At 40.6% G+C, this 13,526-nt stretch overlaps 1 pseudogene; it reads right to left on the reverse strand.

The window, feature by feature from the left end:
• Positions 1–448: 448 nt before the first annotated feature.
• On the reverse strand, positions 449–5,232 carry LOC110203660 (protein NDRG2 pseudogene; annotated as a pseudogene).
• Positions 5,233–13,526: the final 8,294 nt, after the last annotated feature.

The following is a 13,526-nucleotide window of genomic DNA, read 5'->3' on the forward strand; positions in this document are numbered from 1 at the left end:
CCAACCCCAACCTTTCTATAAGGGGTATATTTCACCTGCTACTTTTGATTTCTAAGTGAAGAGTCAAATAAACAGCATTTAAGTCCACCACCTGTTTGTTGACCTGGGTTGGAGAGAGCAGTTTTGGATATAATTAGCAGATATTTTAATGGCAGTGAACACAGCTTTTGTAAATTCTCTTATACAAATAGCATCTTCAAAATATTAAGCAATGTCACTGACCAAAGTGGACCCTTCCTTCCACTCATGCTTCCTCCTCTGCTTTGGGGGAAATTAGCAACCAGAATTTATATGCTGTCAAAGTCATCTCCCTGCAAAATCTGCTCCACTTCTCTCTCTTATTCTCTCTCCAGCCTATCACTCTTATATACACTCCCTCATCCCAAGTTAGAGCTGAGGGGCTGGGGGTGGTGAGGACCAGGTCCTTCAAAAGAGAAGGGAGGGATGCTCAAGAAGAGGCCTCTGTAGTATGTCTTGGAGACCCTGAAGGAACAATCTCAGTCTCAATGCTCTGAGAGGCAGTTTGAGAACGGCCACTATCAATCAAAATTCTACTAGTCAGGAAGGCAGTTCAAGATTGGGATAAATGGATCATACAGGAAGATGCCATGTAGCCCATACCTTGAACAAAATATTTGAAAGCTTCAGTCAGCTTGCCTGGCCGGGTCAGCTGGGGCTGACCTCCAGAATTGGCTTTCTTGAGGAAAGAGGTCTGGGTTGGGTCCAACTTTGAATTACATTCCACCACAGCATCTTCATAGGGTGCTTGGTCTCCCAACACAAACATCACAGGGCACTTGAGGGTTGCATCACCTCTAAACTGAAAGTGCAGGTCTTGGCGGTTGTTGTAGCTGTTCCAAAAGAGCTCAATGTTCTCTAGGTTCAGGGCATGCATAATGATATCTTGATACTGTTGCATCAGCTCTGAGTGACCAGACAACTCATCCTGACTGAAGAGGTTTTCAAAGATTATCTCAAGGATTGACGAGGTGAGGCCAGTCAGCTTGTGGGGAGCCCAGTCCATCCAGCCCTTAGTATTGAAATCACTGTTGATGAGAACAAGGCCTTCCACTACATCTGGGTTTAAAAGAGCAGATTGAAATAAAATATAGGCTCCAGCTCCAACCCAAATTCCAACTATGGTAGAGAAGCTTAAGTATTGCAGGATAGCAGGGATCATGTCCACAAGCTGGTCCAAAGATGGATACTGGTACCCCAAAAGGAACATAAGTATCCCTTCCTCCATGCCAGGGGCCTCCACATGAACTCAAACAAAGTTCTTGATAATTTCCTGCATGTCTCCAAAATTAAACAGGGGCCTGAAGCAAGTCCTATAATTGAGTTCTACATCATGGTAGGTAAAGATCGCTGGATGTTTGGGTTTGGGGGTGCCATAGACAGTGAAAGTGATGGAACCATAGGGGGTCTCCACAGAATGAATCTGTCCTTGGTCCAAGAGAATTCTGGCAGCTAACTCAGCTTCCATAGCAGTTTCAGGAGTCTATCCTGGTAACAGTGGCTTCTCCTCAATAATATGAACCTCCTGTAATTCTGCCGTGGTGGCTGGATTTTTATTGGTTGGAAGCAGTGAGGTTAAGGGTGACCAGTTCTCACTCTTCTCAGTCCAGGGGTCTGGTGCTGTGGTCACCGTCGCCACTTCCAAAAGACCTCTCTTTTGCTAAAGGTCTATGTTCCCATGTGACTCTATCTCTGGCTGAGTTGTTGTTCATCTGTCTGTGCCCTCCTATGCTGTATTTGGTGATGAGATTCAACAAAACATTTTGAGCTATTCCAGTGTTGCTGAATGCAATATGCAATGGAAAGGATCACCCAAAGTCTACTCTAAATTTGCATGACGCCAGCCTCCCACCTCACTTCCTGACCACTAGCTCTATTCTATGATACTCTCCTGAACCCCATATCCAATCAGTTGTCAAATTTTGTCATTACTAGCTCCTCAGAAGGTCTTGCATCCATGGCCTCTCCACTCACAAAATCTCATTATTTCTCACCTGGACTATTTCTATAACCTCCTAATTGGACTTTCCATATCTGTCTTTTCCTCCTCTCTGACCTATCATTCACTAAGCAGCCTAAGGGAAATTTCAAAAGCCCTAGTCTATTGAATAAACTCCAGTGGATCCCCAATACATCTAAGATCAAATACAGACATCTTTGTTTTTCATTTAAAGCCCTTTCAACTCTGGCTACATCCTACCTTTATAGCCTTATTACATACTACTTGATAATAATACCATTAATCAATCAACATTTATTAAGTACCAACAATGTGCCAGGCACTGTGCTAAGCTCTTGGGACACAAAAAGAAGCAAAAGACCATTCCTGACTTCAAGGAGCTCCACCTCTAAGGGGTGATACAATAAACCAATAAATACCAGCAAGCTATACACTAGAATTAAGAGGGGTAGGAAAGGCTTCTTATAGAAGAGGGGATTTTAGTTGGGACTTAATGAAAGCCAGTGAAGCGAGTAGGCAGAGATGAGAAAGAAGGGCATTCCAAGCACAGTGGATAGCCAAAGAAAATGCCTGGAGCTGAGAGATGGAGTGTCCTATTTGTAGAATAGCCAGGAGGCTAGTGTCACTGGTTCAAAAACTAAGGTACAAGATGACTAGAAAGGTAGGGAGGGGCTATTCCCCTTCAGGAGTTCTGTTCAGCAAGTTTTTCCTGCTTACTGTTCCTCACATGTGACATTTCATTTCCCATCTATGTATCATTGCAAAGGCTGTCTCCGATGACTGGTACAAATTAGGCACTTAGTAGATGCTTATTGACCAATTAATTGGAAGTGAGAAACATAGCACAGGCTTTTGGTGACATCTCAAAGTCAAAAGTGTGTTACAGTTTCCTGAAATGTTTGGACCTCTGGTCAATAAAAATATTCAATAAATTACAGTATCTCCATTGTACATCTAGGATGAAACAATCACTCCTCTCTTTGTCATTTAAAGCCGTTCCCATTTTATTTACATCCTACTTTGTTATTCTTTTTATTTACTATTCTTCTTCATATACTTTACTATAATTACTTACTTATCGTTCCTCATAGTGATACTTAATTTCAAAAAATCCCCCATGACTTGCACAAAGTACTTGGCACATAGTAGGTGATCAATAAATGTTTACTGAATTGAATTGTAAGTACATGTGTAATAAATACTTGTTAACCAATTAATTGCCGTTGAGGAACAAAGCACAGTCTTTCAGTGACATCTCATATTCAAACAGGATGCTGCAGGTAACTTAAAAGTTCAGGACAAGGAAAAATACTCTAAATGTATCATTTAATGACATCAATTAATATCATCATTTCATGGTTACTTTAAGGCTGCTATCTTGTGTCCAACTTCTGATATTGCACTCAGACGAATTCCAGAGTCAACTTTTATTGGATTTTAACTTGTGAGACAGTTTATTCCTGGTTAAGGGAAAAAGAATGGAGCTAAAGGAAGTCCTGGGAAATGAGTAATAAATTCCTTCAGTGCAAATAGGAATTCAGGCTAAATCATAAATATCAAAATTTCCTATGAAAGTCTTCATTATAGCAAAGGCCATCTGATAATGGAACAAGAATTCACAGCAGTGGAGACACCTTTGAATTGGTTTCACTGCTCAATGTACCAGTTAATCGGGTAAGACATAATATTAGAGGAGCCATATTCAGAGCAAATACACACAAAAATATGAGTGATCTTAGTTTTGAAGGAAATTTATCAAAGAAATATCAAGAGTTTGAATGAGACTTGACCATTGTGAAATAAGGCATGAGGTAAATATTGGAGCTGGTAAGCAGTGCTTGTAAATTCAAAAAACAATGCTTGGATCATAGAAAATCAAGATAGTAAAAGAGGCTACAACTGTTGTCATTGTCCTCAGTAGTAGGTCTGGGATTCCAGTCCAGCTCCTTTATTTCCAAATCCTGAGTGATATTCACCACGATCTGTTATACTCCATATGAACAAAGCCCTCTCTCTCTCTCTCTTTCTCCGCCTCTCCCTCCCCTCCTTCAGGCACTGCCATGCTTATATGATATATATATGTTGCTTCCATTCCTTCTCTGCTCAGTCATTCCTTTAAGTCCTTCAGTGAGTCCATGGGTTCACAGGACCCTAAATCTAGAGCTGGAAGAGACCACAGGGCCATCTATTTCCATCCCCTTATTTTGCAGAGGGGGAAACTGAAAACCACAAAGGTTGCATGACTTTTCTGAGAGCATTTTTTCTGAGGAGTTGCCCTAGACAGGTGAAAAGCAACCCTGATTGTTGAACAATTATTGAGTGGGTGGGTATATTATTATGAGGAGGTGGGCTCAAAGTCTTCATTTTCTCCTGTGGAGAGCATAGTTTGATCATGAGACTCAGCCACCTCCAGCAATCTGGATGAAGGAATCCATCTCTACCCAGACTACTCTGGTTAGTTTTCTTCTTCACGAGCTAGATTGCCCTAAACCAAAAGGGGGGCTGCAGAGGCATGGATTTAATGCTTTAGGGTTGAAATTCACCTAGATTAGATTCTATTTACACTCTAAACAAAAGTAAGGTCTTCTAGTTGGTTGGGATCCTGCCAATGGTTAAGGAGCATGTTCCCTGAGGAACTGAAAATCTCATTTATCAGCAATGTTCTACAGAGACTGACTAAATTGCTGGGGCTGGTACCTGAACGAAGAAATAGAGAGAAAAAGCTTTAATCCTAATTTAGCAATTCATTATTAATGTGATACAAAAAAATTAGTTCTCTCAGCAAGAAGATGAGATTTGGAAGCAGAAAAGCCCGATTGGAATCCCAACCCTACTAGTGAGTGAAATGACTATTACTATAGCCTCACCATCTGATTTTGTGTACTTCCAGGGTTATTGGTTTGTTTGTTTGTTTACTAATTCTAGACAGAGCAGTTAGGTGGTACACTGGTAGAACAGTGGGCTTGGAACCTGGAAGATCTGAGTCCAAGTCTAGACTTTGACACTTTCTAGCTATGTGACCCCGGTAAAGTCACTTAACTCTTATTTGCCTCAGTTCCTCATCTGTAAAATGGGAACACACTGGAGAAGGAAATATCAAACCACTCTAGTATCTTTGCTAAGAAGACCCCTTGGATGAAAGTCTGTGCCATCACATAAAGTTGGACATCACTGACTGGCTGAACAGCAAGAAGCCCTGGGACTCTGGGCAAATATTTACCTGCCTGCCTGATTTCACACTGGTACAGTCTCATTTACGCTTGATATTTCTTTCATAAATTTCCTTTGAAACAAGGATCAGGCATTTTTTTGCATTTATTTCCTCAAAAATTTTGGCTCCTTTGGTTGGGCAACATTAATGCTCTATCCACTTAACCACAATGAAAGGTAAAATCAGGTCAGTGGTGTTACACTGCTATGAAGTCATAGCCTGTATCAGATGACTTTTGATATGATGGAAAGTTTAATAGATAATTTTAATGCTGATAATTTAGTCTGAATTCATATTGATACTGAATGAATTCAGTACTCTTCATTTCATACATTCATGATTTTATTTATTCCATTCTGCCTGCTTAAAGGAAGGAGCTGTAAAAAGGGCTAAAATTCAATAAAAATATGGTTCAAAATGAGTTGCACGCTTGGACTCTAGAAGGCAGACTAAAGATGTAATATCTACATTGACCACAAATCAAGGATCTCAATTGTATGATATAGTCCTCTCTGGTGTAAAAACTTTCATTGCAATACAATATTCCATTTAAATTCTGCAATGTCTACTTTGACCATTAGTTGGCACAAAAGACAATGCTATAATAATTTTCAAAATCTTTTTTTGCCACTACATGTAACCAAATGGCTGACATAATTTTCAACGTTTCTAAATTTGTAAAAACAAACAAAAAACAAAAACAAAAAACAGAAAGAAAACAAAAAAAGTTTATTAAAAGCTAACTAAGTGCCACACTCTGCTCTGGGTGATAGGAGTGCAAAGATAAATAGAAACAGTCCCTGTCCTCAGAGAAAAGTATATCCTATTGATTGTGACTGACTCTGTATGAGTACTACAAAACTCAATTATCATGGCCCATAAAAAGGGAAAGAAGACAAGTCTCACCATTCCTTTCCAGAGAAGAAATGTCTACAGGGATGGCAGCATGAACTTATTTTCATATGTTTTCAATGTACTGATTTATTTTACCAAATTTTTCTTTAATTTTTTTTTCTATAGAATGGCTCTCTGTATACTTTTGCTGTTCAGTCCTTTTTCATTCATGTCAGATACTTTGTGACCCCATTTTGGGTTTTCTTGGCAGAGATACTGATGTAGTTGGCCATTTCCTTCTCCAGCTCATTTTACAGGTAGGGAAACTGAGGCAAACAGGATAAAGTGACTTGTCCAGAATTACAAAGCTAGTTACTGTCTGAGGCCAGATTTGAACTCAGATCTTGCTGACTCTGGGCCCAAAGCTCTAAATGCTGAACCACCTGATCTCTCTAGAGTAAAGCACTACAGACATATGAACCACGTATTTCTCAAGACTCTTAGAATGAATGGGAGGGGACCAGAGGGCTCAGCTCTAATGGTGCCCCTTTCTTCCAGCAGCACTGACTGATAACTTCTTTTCCATTTTCTCATCCAGGCCCCTTGACTCTCTTGCCTACTAACCAATTTCAGACTCAGTTGCCTCATTTGTAAAATGGGAATGACCTTGACATTCCCTACCTAACAGGGCTTTTGTATGGAAAGTGCTGTATCCATCACAGAGTTGTGCAGAAATATGAGTTTTTCTATTATTATTCTTATCTCAAGGGATCTCTGTCCTATGACTAGGAGAGAAAGGAGAGGGGAGAAACTAAGAGAAAGCTTGTTCAAGTAGCAGGTATGACCAAAAAGTGAGTACTCCAAGTACAGCAAATACCAGACAGGGAGGACTAAGGATGAGGAGAGACTGAGCCCTGGAAAGGATAGCTTTCTCAGTGAGGTGGGAAAGCAAGCCTGGAATCTGGGCCAGCATGAGAAGGGCAAGAGCAGGTGGGAATGGGAGCAAGAGAGGTGAGAAGGGATTTCCCATACCACTAAAAGGAAGGGAGCCAGGGAACAAGAACATGGGGGAAAAAAACCTGCTCCAAACAGAGGAGACATTGGTGCTGTCTCAAGGCCCCTGGGGACACAGATCCTGCAGACATTAAACAAACAAATGATGTCCCTCTAAGAAGAGAAAGGCAGAAAAGAGATCTAGCAATTTTGAAGACATTATAGAAAGGGCCCCATGGGAAGCACAAAGGCCCCTTGGAAACAATCTCTGGGGCCAAGCACCAGGTTGAGCAAGGGAAATAGTGTATTTACTCTTGAAAGAGTTGTTGCCAACTTTCTAGGACAGAACAGTAAAGAAATGGAGATGCCCTTCCCCAAAATTGCCTCAAAGCAGTGCCAAAGGAGACAGCTCACAGGAGACTCAAGTCTTAGGCTTGGAAAGGATTGAGAGTCAGCCTCTCATTTCGTACCTGAGACACAATGAATTCTCTGTATGGTATCCCTGACAGGGACTATCCAATCTTTGCTTGGAGTCTTTCAATACTGGAGAACTCACTACCTTCCAACATAGGTCATTCCATTTTGGAAAATTCAGTTTGTCATTGTGCTAAGACAAACCAGCATTCCAGTAATCAATCCATTTATCAATCAATCCCAGAAGTATTTTTTAAGTACCTAATATGTGCCAGGCACTTTATGTTGCCCTTTCATTCTAGGTTTCCCTTCTGAAGCCACTCAAAAGTGGCTTGCCCTGTAACAGTCCTTCAGATATGTGAAGACAGCTACCACTGCCTGTAGTGTCCTCTTTTCAGAGTGAAATGCCACCTATTTATTGATTAATGGAATTTAGAGCTGGCAGGGTCCAATCCCCTCCAATTAAACTAGAGTAAACAGGCCTAGAGAGGGAGGTACAATGACTTGCCCAGGGTTACACAAGCTGAAATTCAAACCAAGGTCCTGATTCTACATTCAGAGCTCCTTCCACCACATGTCCATCCTCCTTTCATCTGTTTCTCACAGGGTGAGAATTCCAGGCCTCTCACCATCCCTGTCTGACAATGTCCTTCCTAAATCTGGATTCTGGAAATGATCATGATGTTCCAGGTGTGGTCTGATCAGGACCACAGAGAATTGCTTCTATTCTTGGCATGATTATGTTATCCAGCCCTGTGATTTCATTGGTGTGGGAGCACTCCAGCTTGGAGAGTCCTGCTGCTGATGTCAATCAGCCAGGGATTAGGGAGTTGCCTGGGATAAAGAGGAGTTAAATGATTTCCTTGTGGTCACATTGCCAAGCCAGTAGGTAGGATTTGGACCCAAGTCTTCCTGACTCCCAGACTTGCCCTCCATCTCATGCTTTTTATTCATGCAACTGGACATCACCCTAGCTAAGACAGCTACATGCTAGGCAGAGAACAGTGGACAAAATGACAACAAGTGCACACACACACACACACACACACACACACACACACGCACACACGCACCTCAAACTTTGTCCCACCTTCTGACTTCTGGCAGAACCTGGAGTGTGTAGGGTACAAATGAAGTCTACCTAATCCTGGAGTGAGGCTCTCCTCCCAGTGATTTTTAGTAACAACTGCATAGGAAAGCAAAAAGGAATTTTTCCCTTGCCGGGTGATTTTTTCCTTTGCACAAATCAACAGCAGCTCAGCCCAGCTTAAGCCCCTGCCATTGTATGAGTGATTGATGCTAGCTGTTTTGGCTCAATCACTGCAAATTATTGATGAGGTGAATCATTTAATCAATGTAAATGTGAAAGAATACGCAGACTTTGAAGTCCAAAAAGCTAAAAAGCCCAACCTCCGGGCCCCAGGATGCTTGCCCCTGGCTCATTCAAAGAGCAAGTAGTAGGACAGGGGTCTCACACTTTTTTCACTGGAAATCCAGATCAAGTTAGCTACCACCCCCTCCCCACCACCGTTGGTGGAAAATGTTCTCCCTAGAGGCAAAATTTAGTGTCTAGCAAGGCAGCCATAACTAGTTCCAAGCACTGGTTGCCATGGTGACTGATTGCTGCGAAGGATACCCGGAATCCTGAGTTGCTGGCATTCAGCCTCCATTATGATCCATTTTCAAGCCTCCATTATGATCCCTAGGCTAGGAAGAGGGAAGACTTTCTTCCAGCTTTGTCCTGGACTGTCAGCTAGGTATAGATCTAAATCATCAGGGGCTACAAAAAATTAGGAGATACCCACAAATGCACACTTATGTACACACAGGCATATATATTGTATGTATTGAGAGACAGAGAACAAAACAAAGACAGACACAAAGATGCAGAGACAGAGACAGACAGCCAGAGCCAGGGAAAGAGAAATATAGATGCCGATTGCAGAATAGTATGCATAAGAAGACACCTAAGGCAAGCAGCTGTTGTTATGAGACCTGCATCAGAATGAAACAAACATCATTCCAGGCACTGTGGTGACTTCGCTGATCTCCTCCTAGCTAAGTGAGAAGAAATTGAGGCCCAAGAAGGTTACATTGTTGCCCAGGGTCACACAGGTACTAAGCATTTGAGACAGCATGGAACCTAGGTCCTCTGACTCCATAGCAACCAAGGTCCTTTCCAGAATACAATTCTGCCTCCTAGAGCAACTTTTGCCACCTAACCATGGTTTCCCCAGGGGATGCTGGAATTTTGCTTTTAAATCTTGACAACGAAAGGGTAAAGGACCTTAAGCTTACATGTGAGAAATCAGGCTAATAATATAACAAATAATATGAGAACGTTTATTTTTACCTGGTGAAAAATGCAAAGTACAAAAGATTTATACTTCATCATGGTGCCTGGTATTTACACTGTGGCCACTTAATAAATGCTTGTTTGATTGGTTGGGCCTAGAAAAGTCAAGACAACTCTTCTTACCTCTCCAATGGTCTTATCTATCTCTCCATAGTCCTTCAGTTGAGGTCTTCCATCTACCAAGGAGAAAGCCCTTGGGATCAGCAGAATCCACCCCTTTCTCTCTGTTGGGGTCCAATTTCCACCTTTATCCTGGCATGGTGATGATAGAGAGTGGGGCACTGACTAGACTCTAGCCCCAGAAGTCAATTTAGACAAGCTTTCACCTAGGACTTTGAGTTCCCTTCTGTTGAATGCTGTGTCTTTGAAGCTTCTATGCAGCTCTAGGATTTTCATAGAAATTTTTGGAAGTCCTTCATTTCAATAAAAATCCACGTTTTCTCCTGTGAGATTATACTGTTTGGCTGGGTGAGGTATTTTTTTATAAGCTTATATTCTTTTCATTCTGGAATATCATATTTCAAGCTCTCAGCTCCTTTAGGGGAATCCTGTACATTCCTGACTGTGTCTCTTTGGTACTTGAATCCTTTCTTTTCAGGGTGCTGGATATATATATTTTTTTAAACCTATAAACTTGAGATTTTGACTGTAATGTCACTGGGAGTTTTCATTTTGGTGGGTCCTTTATAGGGGCGATGTATAGATTCCATTTCCTCTTTGCTCTCTGGTTCTAACAGGTCTAGAAAGTTTTCTTCTTTGATTTCTTGAAATAATATATCTTGGCTCTTTTGTATGGTATAGCTTTCAGATTGTCCACACATTCTTAAATTTTCACTCCTTCATCTTTTTCCCATATTGCTTGTTTTTTCTACGATATACATTATAATTTTTTTCCTTTTTAAAAGAATAAGTTTTCATTTCTTGTGTATCTTATATGACCTAACTATCCCACATATCCCTTCCTTTCCCCCTCCCAGAAAACCATCTGATATGAACAAGAGCATTTTTAATTGGAAAACATAATTCAGCAAATTGATGATTACATTGGAAAAAGTCTGAAAACATGAACAATCTGTAACACCTGTGGACCTCTTATCTCCCCAAAGGGATAGGTTAGGGTTGTGTTTTCATATATCTGCATTTGAATTATGCTTGATCTTTATGATTTTGTTACATTGACCTTCGAAGTTTGATGTTCTGTTTCCATTTATATTGTGGTTACTGTGTATGTTGTGTTCTTGGCTCTGTTTACATCAGGCTGCATCAGTTCATCTTTCTATGCCAGTCCATATTCATCAGGCACATCACTTCTTACAGTACAGTAATATTCTATTACATTCATGTACCCTAATTTGTTTAGCCATTCCCCATTAGCCATAGGCATCTTTTTGTTTCCACTTGTTAGCTATCACCAAAAGTCCTTGATACAAATGTTTTGGAGAATATGGGGTCTTTTTTTCTTATCATGACTCCCTTGGGGTATAAGGTTAGTAATGGAGTCTCTTGATTCAAAGGGTAATGACATTTTAATTGCTTTATTTTCGTAATTCCTAATTGCTTTGTGAAATGCTTGAAACATTTTGACTTGTCATTTTCCCCAATTTGAAGCAGTAGGATGAAACCTTAGGATTGTTTTGATTTGCACATGCTAATTATGAGAGCTAATTTTATGGCCTCCATAGTAAAAATAATGAGCAGAATTCATAAACTGAAATCTGCATAGGAGTGAATGACAATCTAAAAGAAGAGAAGCAAAAGCCAAGACCATTTAAAGAAAATATGCCCAGTGCAGAAGAAACACATCTTGAAGACAGGATGCAGAGACAGTGTAAGGATAAGATATTTCCCAGATGAACAGAATAACACTAAAACCCTCAGCACTAGAATACAGGGAGTTATGCAAGAGAATTTCCCAGACTTTCCAAAGATAGAAAATGAAATACCAATGGAAAAGATGCATAGGTCACCTCTAGAAAAGAAATCATCACAAGGATGTGATTTCCAAACACACAGTATTTGAATTTAATAATTCAATTGAGAAACACCAAGTTCTACAAGCAATGGACAGATGTTGACCATACCTTATCAGTGAATCAGTGATATTTGTGGGACTACAAATGGGACAGTGAATGAAAAGGGGATAAAGAGGAGTGTGTGATGTGCATGGGTCAAACTGAGGACTAACAAAGAGGGCAGGTCAACCCTTGTAGTCTCAGGAAATGAAGAGCCTTCAAGAGAATGAGTGAGGAAGAATAGGGAAAGATTTAAAAGCGGAAGAAAGAAGGAGAGATACCTTGTTTTGGTTGTTGGAGGGGGAATCTACTGGACTAAGGGTGGGCAAGTGGGGGAAGAAGTAAATAACTAGAAAAAAAACAAAGGAACTGATGGGGTTTAGGGGTTCAGGGTCCTGGGACCCCAAAATCACAACATATGGATCCTGCCCGAAATAATTTGACCCAAGCCTTCTTTCAGCCAGAGACAAGGTTTATTAGAACATCCGTCATATTGGGCAGACTCTTGAGGAGTCTAAACATTAGTAAGCTACTAGCTAGATTATAAGAATCTGACCAGGGGCTAGATTTTAAGAATCTAAACTGTGGCTAGATTTTAGGAAACTGAGCATCTTAATGGAGACAAGATGGACCTTATATACAGAAAGCCTGTGGGAGGGATCTAGGAGTGGCCAAGTAGACAATGAGGTAATAGAGCCTAGATGGAACCAGCTAGGATTAAGGGTGGGAAATGGCCAGGGGCCATAAGGAGGTAAGACAATGGAGGGGAGATTGGGTGTAGCCACAATGAAAGGCCATTATAGCCTTAGGTGACAGCCAGAGACTTGGCCATGTGTCCAGGGTTTTTCCTTTCTGGGGCCCAAATCCCAACCCCATCAGAACTACTAAGCAAAACCTCAAAGAGAAAGGGATCACAGGAGGAGGTGATTAGGGGTGAGGAGAAAAGAGCCATTGGGAACATGGCCATGTGAAAAAAATACAGTAAAGTAACTGAAGGAACATAGCACTGAGTTTATAGTCAAAGAGGGAAAAATCATAACTTAAAAAAACCCCTAATATCATCAATCAAAAAAAAATTTATTAAGCTCCATCTATGTGCTAGGCCCTGTGCTCATTGCAGGAGATACAAAAAGAGGCAAAAGAAAGTCCCTGCCCTCAAGGAGCTTTCAGTCTAAAGGGGGAACTTATGGTGTAAATGAGGTGCTTATTGTCTAATGGGGGATCTTACTGTTTAGTGGGGGAATCTTACAATCTATTGGAGGAGCTTACAATCCAGTGGAGGAGATTACCATTTAATATTGTAGAAAACAGAGGAAAATTGAAACAACTAAAATGAGAAAGTGACAGATTGGAGAAGAAAAAAAAAATCTACAATATGCCATAAACAAGAAACACATGTGAAATACAAAAATGTACATAAAATAAAACTAAAGGAGATGGAGATGAAAAAAAACCAATATGCTATGCATCAAGTGATTCCAAAAGAGAAGATAGCACATCATGGTAAATCAAATCAAAAGCATATAATCAAAAAATAAAAAGATAAATAACAAAACTACATTAGACTGAAAGGAACCATAAACCAACCAACATCAGTAAAAACAAACTCTTACACTCTCAGTGTATTAGCATCCCAATTCATAAAGGAAACATTAACAGATCCACCAGAAGACATAGGCAGTAATAGAGCAGTGACAGGAGCCTTTGATATCCCTCTGGAGCACTAGG

The sequence above is a fragment of the Phascolarctos cinereus genome, unplaced genomic scaffold (genome assembly GCF_003287225.1).
Source record: "Phascolarctos cinereus isolate Bilbo 61053 unplaced genomic scaffold, phaCin_HiC Scaffold_8;HRSCAF=390, whole genome shotgun sequence".
NCBI classification, from domain to species: Eukaryota; Metazoa; Chordata; class Mammalia; order Diprotodontia; family Phascolarctidae; genus Phascolarctos; species Phascolarctos cinereus.